Raw genomic sequence first — 16,364 nt, forward strand, 5'->3', positions numbered from 1 at the left:
GGAGCCTGAAGACAAAAATAAAATATTAAAGATCAAAAGAAAAGACAGAAGGAATCTGAGACTACCTGACACTGTTGATTTACTATTCCAGGCCTAGACTGCAATGTCCAGACTTCTTGTAGTGGGAGAAAAATAAACACTGTACATGTCTAATCTACTAAAATTAAGTTTATATTGCATGTATGTGTATGCTCAGCTGCATCTGAGTCTTTGCGACCCCATGGACTGTATTTCACCAGGTTCCACTGTCCATGGAATTTTCCAGGGAAGAATACCAGAGTGGGTTGCCATTTCTTACTCCAGGGGATCTTCCTGACCCAAGGATTAAATCTATGTCTCTTGAATATCCTGCATTGGCAGATGAATTCATTACCACTGTGCCACCTGGGAAGCTGTCTTTCTCTCTAGGTTTCCAATTTAATAGATTGCTTTTAGAACAGTGTTTGGTTTACAGAAAAATTGAGATGTGGGTAGAGTTCCCATATATCCCCGCTCTCCTTCCCAACACTCCCCTTGTCCCCCTAGAGTTTCACTTATTATTACTATCTTGAATCAGTATAGTATATTTGTTATAACTGATGATAACTCATATATTTTTATTAAAGAAATCCATAGTTTACCTTTAGGCCTCATGTTTTGTGTTGTACAGTCTACAGGTTTAGACAATGTACATCCTAAAAGATGATGCTGTTAAAGTGTTGCACTCAATATACCAGCAAATTTGGAAAACAGCAAAGGCCACAGGTCTGGTAAATGTCAGTTTTCATACCCATTCCAAAGAAAGGCCATTCAAAGAATGTTCAAATTACCATACAATGATAACAAGACAGTGCTCAAAATCTTTCAAGCTAAGCTTCAACAGTACTTGAACTGAGAACTTCTAGATGTACAAGTTGGATTTCGAAAAGGCAGAGGAACCAAAGTTCAAATTGCCAACATCCATTGAATCAAAAAAAAGCAAGGCAATTTCAAAAAAAAAAAATCTACTTTTGCTTCATTGACTACACTAAAGCCTTTGACTATGTGGGTCACTACAAACTGGGAAATTCTTAAAGAGATGAGAATACCAGACCACAGTACCTGTGTCCTGAGAAATCTGCATGCAGGTCAAGAAGCAACAGTTAGAACCACATATGGAACAAAGGACTGGTTCAAAATCAGGAGAGGAGTATGTCAAAACTATATATTATCACCCTGCTTATTTAACTTATATTCAATACTAGTACATCATGTGAAATACCAGGCTGGATGACTCATAAGCTGGAATCAAGATTGCTGACAGAAATATCAGATATGCAGACTGTATAGCTTTTATGGCAGAAAATGAAGAGGAACTAACAAGCCTCTTGAAGATGGTAAAAGAAGAGAGTGAAAAAGCTGGCTTAAACTCAACATTCAAAAAACAAAGATCATTGCATCCAGTCACATCACATCATGGCAAATAAATAGGGAAAAAAGTGGAAACATTGAAATTTTATTTTCTCAGGCTCCAAAATCATTGCAGTCAGTGATTACAGCCACGAAATTAAAAGATTCTTGCTCCTTGGAAGAAAAGTTAATACAAACCTAGACAGCATATTTAAAAGCAAATACATTACTTTGCAAACAAAGGTCCATATAGTCAAGGTATGATTTTTTTAGTAGTCATGTATAGATGTGAGAGTTGGACCATAAAGAAGGTTGAGCACCAAAGAATTGATGCTTTCAACCTGTGGTGCTGGAGAAGACTTTTAAGAGTCCCTTGGACAGCAAGGAGATAAACCAGTCAATCCTAAAGGAAACCAATCTCTGAATAATCATTGGAAGGCCTGATGCTGAAGCTGAAGCTCCAGTACCTTGGCCACCTGATGCAAGGTGCCAGCTCATTGGAAAAGATCTTGATTCTGGGAAAGATTGAAGGCAAGAGGAAAAGGGGGCAACAGAGGATGAGATAGTTGGATAGTATCCCTGACTCAATGGACATGAGCTGGAGAATACAGGGAAGCCTGGCATGCTGTAGTCCATGGGGTCGCAATGAGTCAAGACGACTTAGCGACTGAACAATAATAACATTTAATCATCATTAGGGTACCATACAAGATACTTTCACTGCCCTAAAAATACCCTCTGCTCCACTTATTCATACTTCCCTCCCTCACTCCCTTCAGCTTCTGTCAACCCCTGATCTTTTTACTGTCTTCAGAGTTCATAATGTCGTAGAGTTGGAAGCATTTTCAGATTATCTTCTTTCAGTTAGCAATATGAATTTAACTTCCTTTGATGACTTTTTTGACAGGAGGCCTCAAGCTGCCCAGTGGAAAGATGGTAACAAAGAGAAACTGAGCCCTTTTGACAAAAGTCAGTACAGTTTGTCAGCCATGTGAGACAGCCACCTTGGAAGTAAATCCTCTAACTCCAATCAAGCCTTCATATAGCTTCATCCCTGGGTGACATGTAACAGCAATTTCATAGAAGACTCTGAACCAAACTTTGTATCCAAGGCCTGTCTTACTTAAAGAAATTAGGGGAATTTTTCAGAAGGTAAGTTTGGGGGATAATTTCATACATACAGCAGTGGGTAATTAATCCATATACATTTTCCTCTAAGAATAAATTTTACTGTGTCCTGTTTTGGTTGGAACTGATATCAGTGGAGTGTTCTCTAAAGAATTTCTATTCTGTGCTATGTAGATTACCTGCAAGTATTTTTGCCTTTTATTTTCAAGAACTATCTTTGATTTCTTGCACAGTTCTATTTCCCTTTAACTGGTGAATGACTTTTCCCCTGGTTAAATAATTCTCAAGTTGCAGTCATTTTCCTTCACCAGTTTATAAACAATCACATCCTCCTACCTGTACCGCTGGGGGTGCAAAGTTCAACAATGGTCTGATTTTTTTCCCCATTTGTACATAGCCTTGTTCTTTGCTTTAATTTTCTGAAAACTTGTAAGATATCTTCTCTTGCTCATTTGCTAGGATATGCCTATGAGTGTCATTGATTTCTTTTTCTTCAGTGCAGCCTTCCTTCAATGAAGCCTATAACTTAGGTGACCTTTTAAATCTGCAAATTAAGACCTTTTTCATTAAAAAAATTTTTTTCTGATACGTTTGCTTCCTCTCCTTCCTGTTCCCTTTTCTCCTTCAGTAGAACCTATTGCTCACATTCTGTCTCTCAGATTTATTTTATGAATTTTACAGTGTCTACTTTTTTTTTTAACTTGTCTGTGCTTTGAAATATTTCTTACATCTGATCTTCTAAGGTATTAATTCAGTTTTCAATCCAGATTACATTCTCCTTTATTTCATAAATTCAATTTTCTAGATTTGACTAGTGTATTTTTATGCCCCCAGAGGACTTTATAATGATGCCACTAGGGGTTTAATTGCAACTTTTTTGCTGTTGTCTTTTGTCTTTGTAATTCAAGATTTCATCCTTTTTTCCCTAGTAATTCTGCACTACTAGGCACACATTTGATTATTCACCCTGATTCTTTTCTACATATGGAGGCTATCAGAAGAAAAGTTACTTAAATACTTATTTATGCATTTATTTATGGGTTTATTGGGCTTCCCAGGTTGCACAGTAGTCAAGAATCTGCCCGCCAATGCAGGAGATGCAAAAGACCCAGATTCAATCCCTGGGTTGGGAAGATCCCCTGGAATAAGGAATGGCAAGCCACTCTGGTATTCTTGCCTGGAAAATTCCATTTACAAAGGAGCCAGGCGGGCTACAGTCTACAGGGTTTCAAAGAGCTGGACATGACTAAGCATCACCACCACTGCTACACTGGCTTTACTTGGGCTCATATCTATATGTGGGGCATAATTAAGATGTAAACAACAAAAAGATTTGCTATACCATGAATCTGTGGATTAAGGGCAAAGTGCTAGCCCCTGTGAAGCAAAATTTTCCCCTTATGGTCTTTCCCAATCTCTGTTTAGAGGAGACCCAACCTGTCCCCCCAACTTTCCCTCTGATCCTAACCTTTCTCTCAGTATTTTGGGAATTTGAGCTTGTTCTTTTGGCTCCTTTTAGGCATTTTGACACTCTCCCTAAAGGCTATAGCATTCCTCCCAGACCTTAATAATCCTCCTCACAAAAGCTTCTTCTAGGAACCTCTTTATTCCAGTAAATCTTTGGACTTTCATGACACATTCTAGATAATTTCTCATCTCCTCCATCACTCTTTAAAAGGATACCCATTATCTTGAGTTCTCAGACCTTCTCAATATTCGGTAAGCATTGCACCACTTAGCTCAGGGGTGGCAAAGAATCTAGATTTGGCAGAAGAGGGTAGGGGAAGAAAGTCATGTCCAGGCTCCACATACCCAGTATTCCCTTTATAATGCTTAGACAGGAAAAGATTCTACAGATTCATTAATTTTCTATTGTTGGCCTAATAAATTACCACAAACCAAACAGGTTGAAACAACGTTGTTTTTATTTTTATTTTTTTATTTTACTGGTGGTGCCTATAAGATCCCAAGTGTGAGTGGCAGAAGTCAAGGCTTTGGTGGCATTGCATTCCTGCTGGAGGCTGTAGAAGAATATCTGCCTCCTAGCAGTTCAGGCTATTGGCTGAATTTTGTTGAAATTGTAGAACTGAGGTGCTTATTTCCTTAAGACTGTGAGCTTGGAACCAGCTGTACTCCTAGAGGCTTCCCACATTCCTTCTCATGTTTTCCATTTCGTTCCTCTAGGTCTCGTAGGTTAAATCTCTCTTATGCCTCTAAACTCTCTCTCATTCTCTCTTGCTATATCTCTTCAAAACTTCTCTGATGTTAAGGATTCATGTGATTACACTAAACCCATCAGATAAACCATAATAATCTCCCTATTTTAAGGTTCATAACCTAACACTTCTGAACTTTCACTTTTCACTTTCATGCATTGGAGAAGGAAATGGCAACCCACTCCAGTGTTACTGCCTGGAGAATCCTAGGGATGGGAGAGCCTGGTGGGCTACCATCTATGGGGTCACACAGAGTCAGACACAACTGAAGCGACTTAGCAGCAGTAGCAGCCGCAACAACCATAGTGACAGAATCTAGGGATCAGGGCTTGGATATCTTGGAGGGTCATCCTTCTAACATGGCATATGTAAACATTGCTGTGAATAGCTGTAGCTCCAATAACTCATGAATCATGAAGTAATCTTGAATAGGGAGTGACCTCAGTTTGGACATTGAAAAAAAATAATATTGAATCACTTAAAAGTTCAGAAGCAAGAATGGTGAGGGCAATGAGAAAGTAGTTCCTTTAGAAAGCAAAATAAAAGTTGGCTAGATGGACTAATTAAGAAACCTACTCTGTCTCTGATCTGCTGCAGCTGTTAAATCACTTCAGTCGTGTTCGACTCTGTGCGACTCCATAGACGGCAGCCCACCAGGCTCCCCTGTCCCTGGGATTCTCCAGGCAAGAAGACTGGAGTGGGTTGCCATTTCCTTCTCCAATGCATGAAAGTGAAAAGTGAAAGTGAAGTCGCTCAGTCGTGTCCGACTCTTCACAACCCCACAGATTGCAGCCCACCAGGCTCCTCTGCCCAAGGGATTTTCCAGGCAAGAGTACTGGAGTGGGGTGCCATTGCCTTCTCCACTGTCTCTGATCAGGTAATCTTTATTATTCCTGGTAATAGGATATAATAATTGGTATGTATCACTAAATCTATGTGTTTTTTAATTTCTTTTCCAAATGGGATAGTTTATGATGGTGAACCTATAACTTCACTATCATGCACTGGCTATGTTAGGAAGAAATGTGCTTCTGAGTTTATAATTTGATAAATCAAAATTAGCCAAATCAATGCTCAAAGTATAGAACAATAAACAAAGAAATCTTAATCTTTCATCTAGATTTCATACTCATATGGAACATTAGATTGTTCCCTTAAGGAAGGGGACTAGTTTAACCTTATTATGGAATGAAAGGTGTACATGAGCATCTGAGCGAGCTTAGAATCAAAGTAAGGCAGATTTGTCTTTCAATATCCATTCTTGAGTTCTTTCTCAGTAATATAACTTTCTCACATACCAATTCAAAGTGATAAATAATGACATTAAAATAATGAAAATATCTATTAATGGCAGAACTTGTTGAAACAAAGTAAAATAATCTTGTAATTTCTTCCTACATTAGTGAAGAATATTTTAGAGACTAATAATACCAGTATTAAGCTTGATTCCATTTTGGCCCTTGCTTTTGTATCAGTCACCTTCTTTCAAAGGTATAAAAGTATTCTGTCAAATTTTAGAGCTTCTAACAGCTTCATTTTCACAACTTATTTATCAATTTCAAATAACACTTTTAATTTCTAATTATTTCATTAGTTCAGAAGGTTATCAGATCAGATCAGTCGCTCAGTCGTGTCTGACTCTTTGCAACCCCATGAATCGCAGCACGCCAGGCCTCCCTGTCCATCACCAACTCCCAGAGTTGACTCAAACTCATGTGCATTGAGTCGGTGATGCCATCCAGCCATCTCATCCTCTGTCATCCCCTTCTCCTCCTGCCCCCAATTCCTCCCAGCATCAGGGTCTTTTCCAATGAGTCAACTCTTCCCATGAGGTGGCCAAAGTACTGGAGTTTCAGCTTTAGCATTATTTCTTCCAAAGAAATCCCAGGGCTGATCTCCTTCAGAATGGACTGGTTGGATCTCCTTGCAGTCCTAGGGACTCTCAAGAGTCTTCTCCAACACCACAGTTCAAAAGCATCAATTCTTTGGTGCTCAGCCTTCTTCACAGTCCAACTCTCACATCCATACATGACCACTGGAAAAACCGTAGCCTTGACTAGACGAACCTTTGTTGGCAAAGTAATGTCTCTGCTTTTGAATATGCTATCTAGGTTGGTCATAAATTTCCTTCCAAGGAGTAAGCGTCTTTTAATTTCATGGCTGCAGTCACCATCTGTAGTGATTTTGGAGCCCAGAAAAATAAGGTCTGACACTGTTTCCACTGTTTCCCCATCTATTTCCCATGAAGTGGTGGGACCGGATGCCATGATCTTCGTTTTCTGAATGTTGAGCTTTAAGCCAACTTTTTCACTCTCCACTTTCACTTTCATCAAGAGGCTTTTGAGTTCCTCTTCACTTTCTGCCATAAGGGTGGTGTCATCTGCATATCTGAGATTATTGCTATTTCTCCCCACAATCTTGATTCCAGCTTGTGTTTCTTCCAGTCCAGCGTTTCTCATGATGTACTCTGCATATAAGTTAAATAAACAGGGTGACAATATACAGCCTTGACGAACTCCTTTTAGAAATCCCAAAAATTTATTCACTATTATGTATGATAATGTCTTTCTGTGATTTTTATTAGAATTAACCACAATTGCTTCATCTAACATTGTATGCTGTGCTGTACTTAGGTGTGGCCAACTCTTTGTGGCCCCATGGACTGTAGCCTGCCAGGCTCCTCTGTCCATGAAATTCCTCAGGCAAGAATACTGAAGTGGCCTGCATTCGCTACTCCAGGGAGTCTTTCCCACCCAGGGATCCAACCCGTATGTCTTGCATCTCCTGTATTAGCAGGTGGGCTCTTTACCACTAGTGCCACCTTGCTGTTGCTCAGTCGCTCAGTCGTGTCCAACTCTTTGCGACCCCATGGACTGCAGCATGCCAGGCCTCCCTGTCCATCGCCAACTCCCGGAGCTTGCTCAAACTCATGTCCATTAAGTCGGTGATGCCATCCAACCATCTCGTCCTCTGTTGTCCCCTTCTCCTCCTGCCTTCAATCTTTCCCAGCATCAGAGTCTTTTCCAATGAGTCAGCTTTTAACATCAGGTGGCAAAAGTACTGGAGCTTCAACTTCAGCATCAGTACTTCCAATGAATACTCAGCATTGATTTTCTTGACTGGTTTGATCTCCTTGCCTGTCCCCAGGACTCTCAAGAGTCTTCTCCAACACCACAGTTCAAAAGCATCAATACTTCAGCACTTGGTCTTCTTTATTGTCCAACTCTCACATCCATACATGACATCCATACATACTGGAAAAACCATACCTTCAACTATAGGGACCTTTGTCACAAAATAATGTCTCTGCTTTTTAATATGCTGTCTATGTTTGTCATAGCTTGGAAGCCCTAGTTTTAACACAACTGTGTTCAAATTAAAAAAAATTAAAATGAAAAATGATAGTATTTGGTGTACTATCATTTTTCTTATTTAATAAAAGTAGGAACCCTTACTTTCAAAAAAAAGAAGAAAGAAAAATGATAGTATAATGGTCAAATTACTAAGATTATATAACTTACTCAAATATTTTCCTTACAATTTTGAATTAGAACTTTGAAATAATTATTAGGTTAAGTTCTGAAATATCCAATGGCTTTTTCATTTATTCATATGATACAGACATTTAATCAAGGAGTTTTCTCTAATTTTTGTGACAAATGAAAGCTCTTAAAAATTAAGCAATTATTTTTAATTTTGACATAACAAGTTTATATCAAGCATGTAAGAACAAATTATAAGTTACTATATCTGTTCAAATACACATTAATGTATAAATTTAGGTGCACAGATATAAAATATAATAAACTAGTCTATTTTAAGTACTCAAGTCTTCAAAATCTTTATCCTTTAGAATTTCTGGCCAGCAGTTTTTATTACAATAGTAGGTAAAGTACTTTGGTTTCCTTACACCCTAATGACCATATTTTCCTTGCATCTCTTTGTAAAATTTACTATCATTTTTCTGAATTCCTAAAAATCCATGCTGTAAATTGCATTTCTCTTAATCTATAAATTGATATTCATGGAAGAATAGGAGATAGAAATGGTGATATAAACAAGATGAGGGACAGGAGTCAATAATTTTCAAATAATAGCATATTTTTCATTCTTTTGGAAGACAATTTTCTACACGCTTTCTAAGTGAAGTACTATTTTTTTTTTCCTCTGCAGTTTCTGCATTGGAGGATAGAAAGTGTCTCCCTCTGAACAAATGCAGGAATGCTCACTGTCTCTTACAAAAGATCAGGGTTCCCTAATATGTAACCAACTTTATGTGTAGATATCCATCTGAGTCCAATTGTAACACTTCCATGGGATTTGACAAAAGGGGGATGGACACAAGTATACTGATTAACATTCTGCTTGTTGAGCCATTGAATAAAAAAATCCTTCATCTCTGATCCAGTGTTCTCATGTTGTCCTGCCAACATTCATGAATACTGTGGCAGTCTAATATAGTAGCTTACAAGTATGGTAAAATCTGAGATTTTATACAGTTTTTTTTGGCACACCTTTATAATGACAATAGAATTACTTAGCATTTTATTTTTCCTTCTATCTCTTTTCAACTGAATATTGAGTAAAAAGGCATATAGGATTGATCAAATCAAATCTAAATTTAGAATCTAAAGACAGGCAAGATATGCAACTGTGAAGCTAGTCAAGATCCTGGCCATGTCCAGGGTCAGAGTTTATATGCCACGTCATTTAGAGCTCTGGCAAAATATTATTCAATAAATCCAGAATGAAAAGAGATAGGGCACTGAATTTAAGTCTCTATTTTCCAATGTACATGTGAATACTAAATATCCCATAAAGTTTACAATGAGAAATAAACAAATGATTAGTATCTGCAGATGGGTGATAGATAACATGAAAAGATGCTTGACATCACTAATTATTAGAGGAATGCAAATGAAAACTGCAGTGAGGTACCTACCACACCAGTCAGAATGGCCACCATTAAAAAGTCTGCAAATAGCAAATGCTGGAGAGGGTGTGGAGAAAAGAGAACCCTCTTACACTGTTGTTGGGAATGTAAATTCGTGCAGCCACTATAGAAAACTCTATGGAGGTTCCTCAAAAAACTAAAAATAGAGTTGCCATATGAACTACCAATCCCACTCATTGGCATATATGTAGATAAATCTATAATTCAAAAAAGTTGCATGCACCCCTATCTTCATAGCTGCACTATTCACAATAGCCAAGTCATGAAAACAGCCTAAACCTCCAATGAAAAATGAATGGATAAAAATAATGTGGTATATATATATATATGCAATGGAAACGATTCTGCCATAAAAAGAAATGAAACAATGTCATTTGTAGCAACATGTATGGACCTAAGTATTATCATACTAAACCAAAAAAGAAAGACAAAGACAAATACCACATGATATCACTTATATGTGGAATCAAAAATATGACAGAAATGAATTTATCTACTAAGCAGAAATAGATTCACAGACATAGAAAACACACTTGTGGTTGCCAAGAGGGACAGGGGTATAGAGGGAATGAACTGTGAGTTTGGGGTTAGTAGATGTAAGCTATTATATATAGGCTGGATAAGCAAAAAGTTCCTACTGTAGAGCACAGGGAACCATATATTAAATATCCTATGATAAACCATCATGGAAAAGAATATGAAAAAGAATGTGTGTGTATAATGAATCACTGTTATACAGCAGAAATTAACACAACATTGTAAATCAATTACACTTCAATAAAATACATTATAAAAATGATTACTCCTTCAAGATAGACTTCAGCAGTTTGAGGACTTCCAGATGGATATAGAAAAGGCAGAAGCACCAGAGATCAAATTGCCAACATCCATTTGATCATAGTGAAAGCAAGGCAATTCCAGAAAAACATCTACTTCTGTTTCATTGATTATGCTAATACCTTTGACTGTGTGGATCACAACAAACTGGAAAATTCTCAAAGAGACAGGAATACCAGACCACCTTTCCTGTCTCCTGAGAAACCTGTATGCAGGTCAAGAAGCAACAGTTAGAACTAGACATGGAACAATAGACTGGTTCAAAATTGGGAAAGGAGCACATCAAGGCTATATATTGTCACCTTGCTTATTTAACTTATATGCAGAATATATCATGAGAAATGCCAGACTGGATGAAGCACAAGCTGGAATCAAGATTGCAGGAGAAATATCAATAATCACAGATGATATGCTGATGATACCACTCAAATGGCAGAAAGTGAAGAGGAACTAAAGAGCCTCTTGATAAAGGTGAAAGAGGAGAGTGAAAAAGCTGGCTTAAAGCTCAACATTCAAAAAACTAAGATCATGGAATCTGGTCCCATCACTTCATGACAAATAGATGGGGAAAAAAAGTGGAAACAGTAGCAAATTTTATTTTCTTGGGCTCCAAAATCACTGCAGATGGTGACTGCAGCCATAAATTTAAAAGACGCTTGCTCCTTGGAAGAAAAGCGATGACAAACATAGAATATTTAAAAGCAAATCAAAACCACTATGAGGTACCATTTCACACCAGTCAGAATGGCTGTGATCCAAAAGTCTACAAATAATAAATGCTGGAGAGGGTGTGGAGAAAAGGGAACCCTCTTACACTGTTGGTGGGAATGCAAACTAGTACAGCCACTATGGAGAACAGTGTGGAGATTCCTTAAAAAACTGGAAATAGAACTGCCTTATGATCCAGCAATCCCACTGCTGGGCATACACACTGAGGAAACCAGAAGGGAAAGAGACACGTGTACCCCAATGTTCATCACAGCACTGTTTATAATAGCCAGGACATGGAAGCAACCTAGATGTCCATCAGCAGATGAATGGATAAGAAAGCAGTGGTACATATACACAATGGAGTATTACTCAGCCATTAAAAAGAATACATTTGAATCAGTTCTAATGAGGTGGATGAAACTGGAGCCTATTATACAGAGTGAAGTAAGCCAGAAGGAAAAACATAAATACAGTATACTAACGCATATATATGGAATTTAGAAAGATGGTAACAATAACCCGGTGTACGAGACAGCAAAAGAGACACTGATGTATAGAACAGTCTTATGGACTCTGTAGGAGAGGGAGAGGGTGGGAAGATTTGGGAGAATGACATTGAAACATGTAAAATATCATGTAAGAAATGAGTTGCCAGTCCAGGTTCGATGCACGATACTGGATGCTTGGGGCTGGTGCACTGGGACGACCCAGAGGGATGGTATGGGGAGGGAGGAGGGAGGAGGGTTCAGGATGGGGAACACATGTATACCTGTGGCAGATTCATTTTGATATTTGGCAAAACTAATACAATTATGTAAAGTTTAAAAATAAAATAAAATTAAAAAAAAAAAAAAGCCAGGGCTGCACCCTCCAGCTTCCTCCAAGTTGTATTATTTTTTGCTGTTGTTTACTGGGATTGTAAAATAAATCTCAGCTGATTAGTAAAATAAATAAATAAATAAATAAAAGCAGAGACATCACTCTGCCGACAAAGGGCTGTATAGTCAAAGCTATGGTTTTCCAGTAGTCATGTACAGATGTGAGAGTTGTTGGACCATAAAGCAGACTGAGCACCAAAGAACTGGTGCTTTCAAGTTGTGGTGTTAAAGAAGACTCTTGAGAGTCCCTTGGACAGCAAAGAGTCAAACCAGTCAGTTTTAAAGGAAATCAACTCTGTAATTCATTGGAAGGATTGAGGCTGAAACAAAGGCTCCAGTGTTTGGCCACCTGATGTGAGGAGCCCACTCATTGGTAAAGATCCTGATACTGTGAAATATTGAGAAGAAAAGGGCAGCAGAGCATGAGATAATTGGATGGCATCACTGAATCAGTGGACGTGAGTCTGAACAAACTCTGAGAAACAGTGAAAGACAGAGAAGTCTGCTGTGCTGCAGTCCATGGTGTCACAGTCGGATGTGACTTGGCAACTGAAAAACAGTATCCGTTAAAGTAGCTGCTACTGTTTTTGGTTTCCGAACTGATCTCTGCATTACAAATATTTGATTGAGACATAAAATCTGGAAAATTCCAAATTATTAGCTCTCTTCTTCACAAAACGCCCCCTACCTTCAGAACCCTGACTGTGATTAAAGATTTCTGTAGTCAAGGACTCACCTTAGCTTTCACCATCCAGTTAGCCATGAGAAAACTTTTGCCAAAGGAAAATCTGACAGTGGAGTAGACTTGTGAAGGCAAAGTTGGAAGGTGCGCAGCAAACACTAAGTGACATTATATTACCTATTCTATGTTCCATACAACAAAGGCCTTCTAATATGCAGACGGTTTCATTGATTTGTAGCAATTCACAATTTTTTAAATAATCTAATATCTACTATTATTATTTTTTAATATAGCTTATTTGAAAACTGGTAAGCTACTCCCAGATAATAAAGATTTGATTAAAGGTCTGACATCCAGATATATGTATTTTTATGACAATGACACCTTCAAGACATCTTTATTATATTCATATATAGATTGTAGATGGTCTTTAAATTAGCAAGAATTACCTACATTATGGTTGCTCTTTGAAAAGAATCCCCTTAAGAAATGTTAACTTTTAGGAAAGGTACCAGGACAGCTTCACAGCTATTATATGATGATGTATCTTAGCTGCTGCTGCTGCTAAGTCACTTCAGTCGTGTCCAACTCTGTGCGACCCCATAGACGGCAGACCACCAGGCTCCCCTGTCCCTGGGATTCTCCAGGCAAGAACACTGGAGTGGGTTGCCATTTCCTTCTCCAGTGCATGAAAGTGAAGAGTGAAAGTGAAGTCGCTCAGTCGTGTCCGACTCTTAGCGACCCCATGGACTGCAGCCTACCAGGCTCCTCCATCCATGGGATTTTCCAGGCAAGAGTACTGGAGTGGGTTGCCATTGCCTTCTCTGATCATATAATGTAAGATGGAAATTTGATGTAGCTACAAAGGTTCTAAAATCTCAGCAACCTTAGTTTCTTTTTTATTGTTATATTAGTAAAATTTCCTAATTAATATGTGACATTTTTTAAATTGTTCCCTTTTATTTTTCTAAATATATTTTAGCTTTTGAACAATGAAATTACTATTCCTTATTTTTTCATGATTCATTGGACATTAACCATGACACTCTATAGGATATACTTCAGAAATGTTTAACTCATTACCATGTATATATTATTGCATGTATTTATTTAGTAGATCATAATTAATTCAAACTTCTGAAGTAGTTAAAACAATAAAGTGATTTAATTTCTTATCTTACATTTGTTTAATCATTTATTTAATTAAATTATTTAAACTGTAGCAAGATTTATAGGATAAGAATTAAATACTTCTAGAAGCCCTGCTCTGCGATTTAGACATATTAGTATAAAATTAAATAATTGAATAGTGAGGATATAAATATTATCACGCTAAATCAGAAAAAAATGTATTTGTAACAGCAAATGAGACAAATTCCTAAGACAGATGAGGTAATCATCTAATAAATGCAAAATAAAACCAATTCTAAGAGTAAAAAAAAAATTTCACTGAGCTTCAGAAGACTATCAAGAAAATATGTTTTATGTTTAACAACAGACATTAATATTTACAAACAGGCTATGCCACAATAACATAATACAGGCAAGAGTTTTATGATTAAATGAATATTTATTCAATTTCAAATTTTAATTTAATTTACTGGTAGCTTTTAAAACATGCAGCAGAGTTTTTCTTTAAAAGAATAATCTGTGTATGAGAAATTGTAAGAATTTAGACACTTGGATTATAAATGTAAAAAAGAAATTACTTATCCTTTTGAAACTATATGTATTTTATGATCTTCTCTGAGTTATATTTTTCATTTCTGGTGAGAAGAACATTCTGAAGAAGTTAATAATAAACAAGTTTATTAGGGCAATTGAAAGGTGGGGGGTTGTTAGTAATGAATATATTTCTTATCACTAACTTCAAAACAGAATATATAATAGCAAGTTTATTAACCTAAATGTGTTATATATACATGCTATTAGCATCTTGAATGTAGCCACTCCCAAGACCTAATTCTCATCTAGGTTTTTACATATTTTGCAGGCATATGCAAATAGGTAGCAGAAATATATTTCTGGAGCTTAAGAAAGCTATCTAAGCCTAAGTAAGAATTCAGTCTCAAGTATGTGTTTATAACTGAAAATTTTCTATCCAAAGAAAATGAGGCTGTGTTAATAATAGGTCCAATAATTAAAAAAAAAGAGAGAGAGAGAGAGAAAATCAAAAAAGAATCCTGGAGTGTTCTAGCATTTAGAGGATGTATGAACCAGAATACAAACATAGGACAGAAGGGACACTGGTTGAAGAACATAACCTTGAACATAAACTAGAACAAACTTTGTAAATTCTCAAGGTACTATTTTATTTATTTTTTTTAATTTTATTTTGTTTTTAAACTTTACAAAATTGTATTAGTTTTGTCAAATATTGAAATGAATCCACCACAGGTATACATGTGTTCCCCATCCTGAACCCTCCTCCCTCCTCCCTCCCCATACCATCCCTCTGGGTCGTTCCAGTGCACCAGCCCCAAGCATCCAGTATCGTGCATCAAACCTGGACTGGCAACTCGTTTCATACGTGATATTATACATGTTTCAATGCCATTCTCCCAAATCTTCCCACCCTCTCCCTCTCCAACATAGTCCATAAGACTGTTCTATACATCAGTGTCTCTTTTGATGTCTCATACACAGGGTTATTGTTACCATCTTTCTAAATTCCATATATATGCGTTAGTATACTGTATTGCTGTTTTTCTTTCTGGCTTACTTCACTCTGTATAATAGGCTCCAGGTTCATCAACTTCATTAGAACTGATTCAAATGTATTCTTTTTAATGGCTGAGTAATACTCCATTGTGTATATGTACCACTGCTTTCTTATCCATTCATCTGCTGATGGACATCTAGGTTGCTTCCATGTCCTGGCTATTATAAACAGTGCTGCGATGAACATTGGGGTACACGTGTCTCTTTCCCTTCTGGTTTCCTCAGTGTGTATGCCCAGCAGTGGGATTGCTGGATCATAAGGCAGTTCTGTTTTAGTGTACAGTTGTCGTTAAATAATAACTTTCGAGACTTATATGTCTTATTCACAGAAAAGAACCCAATGGTGTCATCTGGGGCATATTGCAAGTTTAATAGAAAAGATAAATATATGGAGGCAGAAGTAACTTTCAACACCATTCAAAGTATATTATCTGAGCAAAGACAGAGCCCACTTTCCTCATTAAGGGCTTCAAATAAAAAAGATAATTTATGGGAAGGGTCTTTGCGGCATAAAAATCATTCTAGAAATTTAAGTTATCATCTCTGCATCTAGAAAGGGATACATACCAAGACACTCTTGAAGCCTCTTTAGAGATATACAGAGAGTTAGAAAATGATTTATATTTTATATTTGGCTCAAGCTTATTTTGTGTCTATATACTAGATTAGAAATGTTTGGAGGAGTTTTACTCCCATCATTCTTTCAATTCCATTCTGATAAACATTTAGACAGTTTACATTAAAAATGAACATGATCTTCTCCCAAATCTTTAACAGATTAAGTTGAAATTGAAGTATTGATCCAGAAGTATTTATTGAGTACCTTAAGGGAAAGTCATCAGAATTAGCTTGGTAGAAATTAAAAGCTT

At 37.1% G+C, this 16,364-nt stretch overlaps 1 long non-coding RNA gene across 2 annotated transcripts in view; it reads right to left on the reverse strand.

Annotated features, from left to right (window-relative positions):
• The window catches only part of LOC139186896 (uncharacterized), a 480,041-nt gene that overhangs the window by 25,363 nt on the left and 438,314 nt on the right, over positions 1–16,364 (reverse strand). The gene's annotated exons all lie outside the window — the stretch shown is intronic.

This window comes from Bos indicus, chromosome 2 (genome assembly GCF_029378745.1).
Source record: "Bos indicus isolate NIAB-ARS_2022 breed Sahiwal x Tharparkar chromosome 2, NIAB-ARS_B.indTharparkar_mat_pri_1.0, whole genome shotgun sequence".
Classification (NCBI taxonomy): domain Eukaryota; kingdom Metazoa; phylum Chordata; class Mammalia; order Artiodactyla; family Bovidae; genus Bos; species Bos indicus.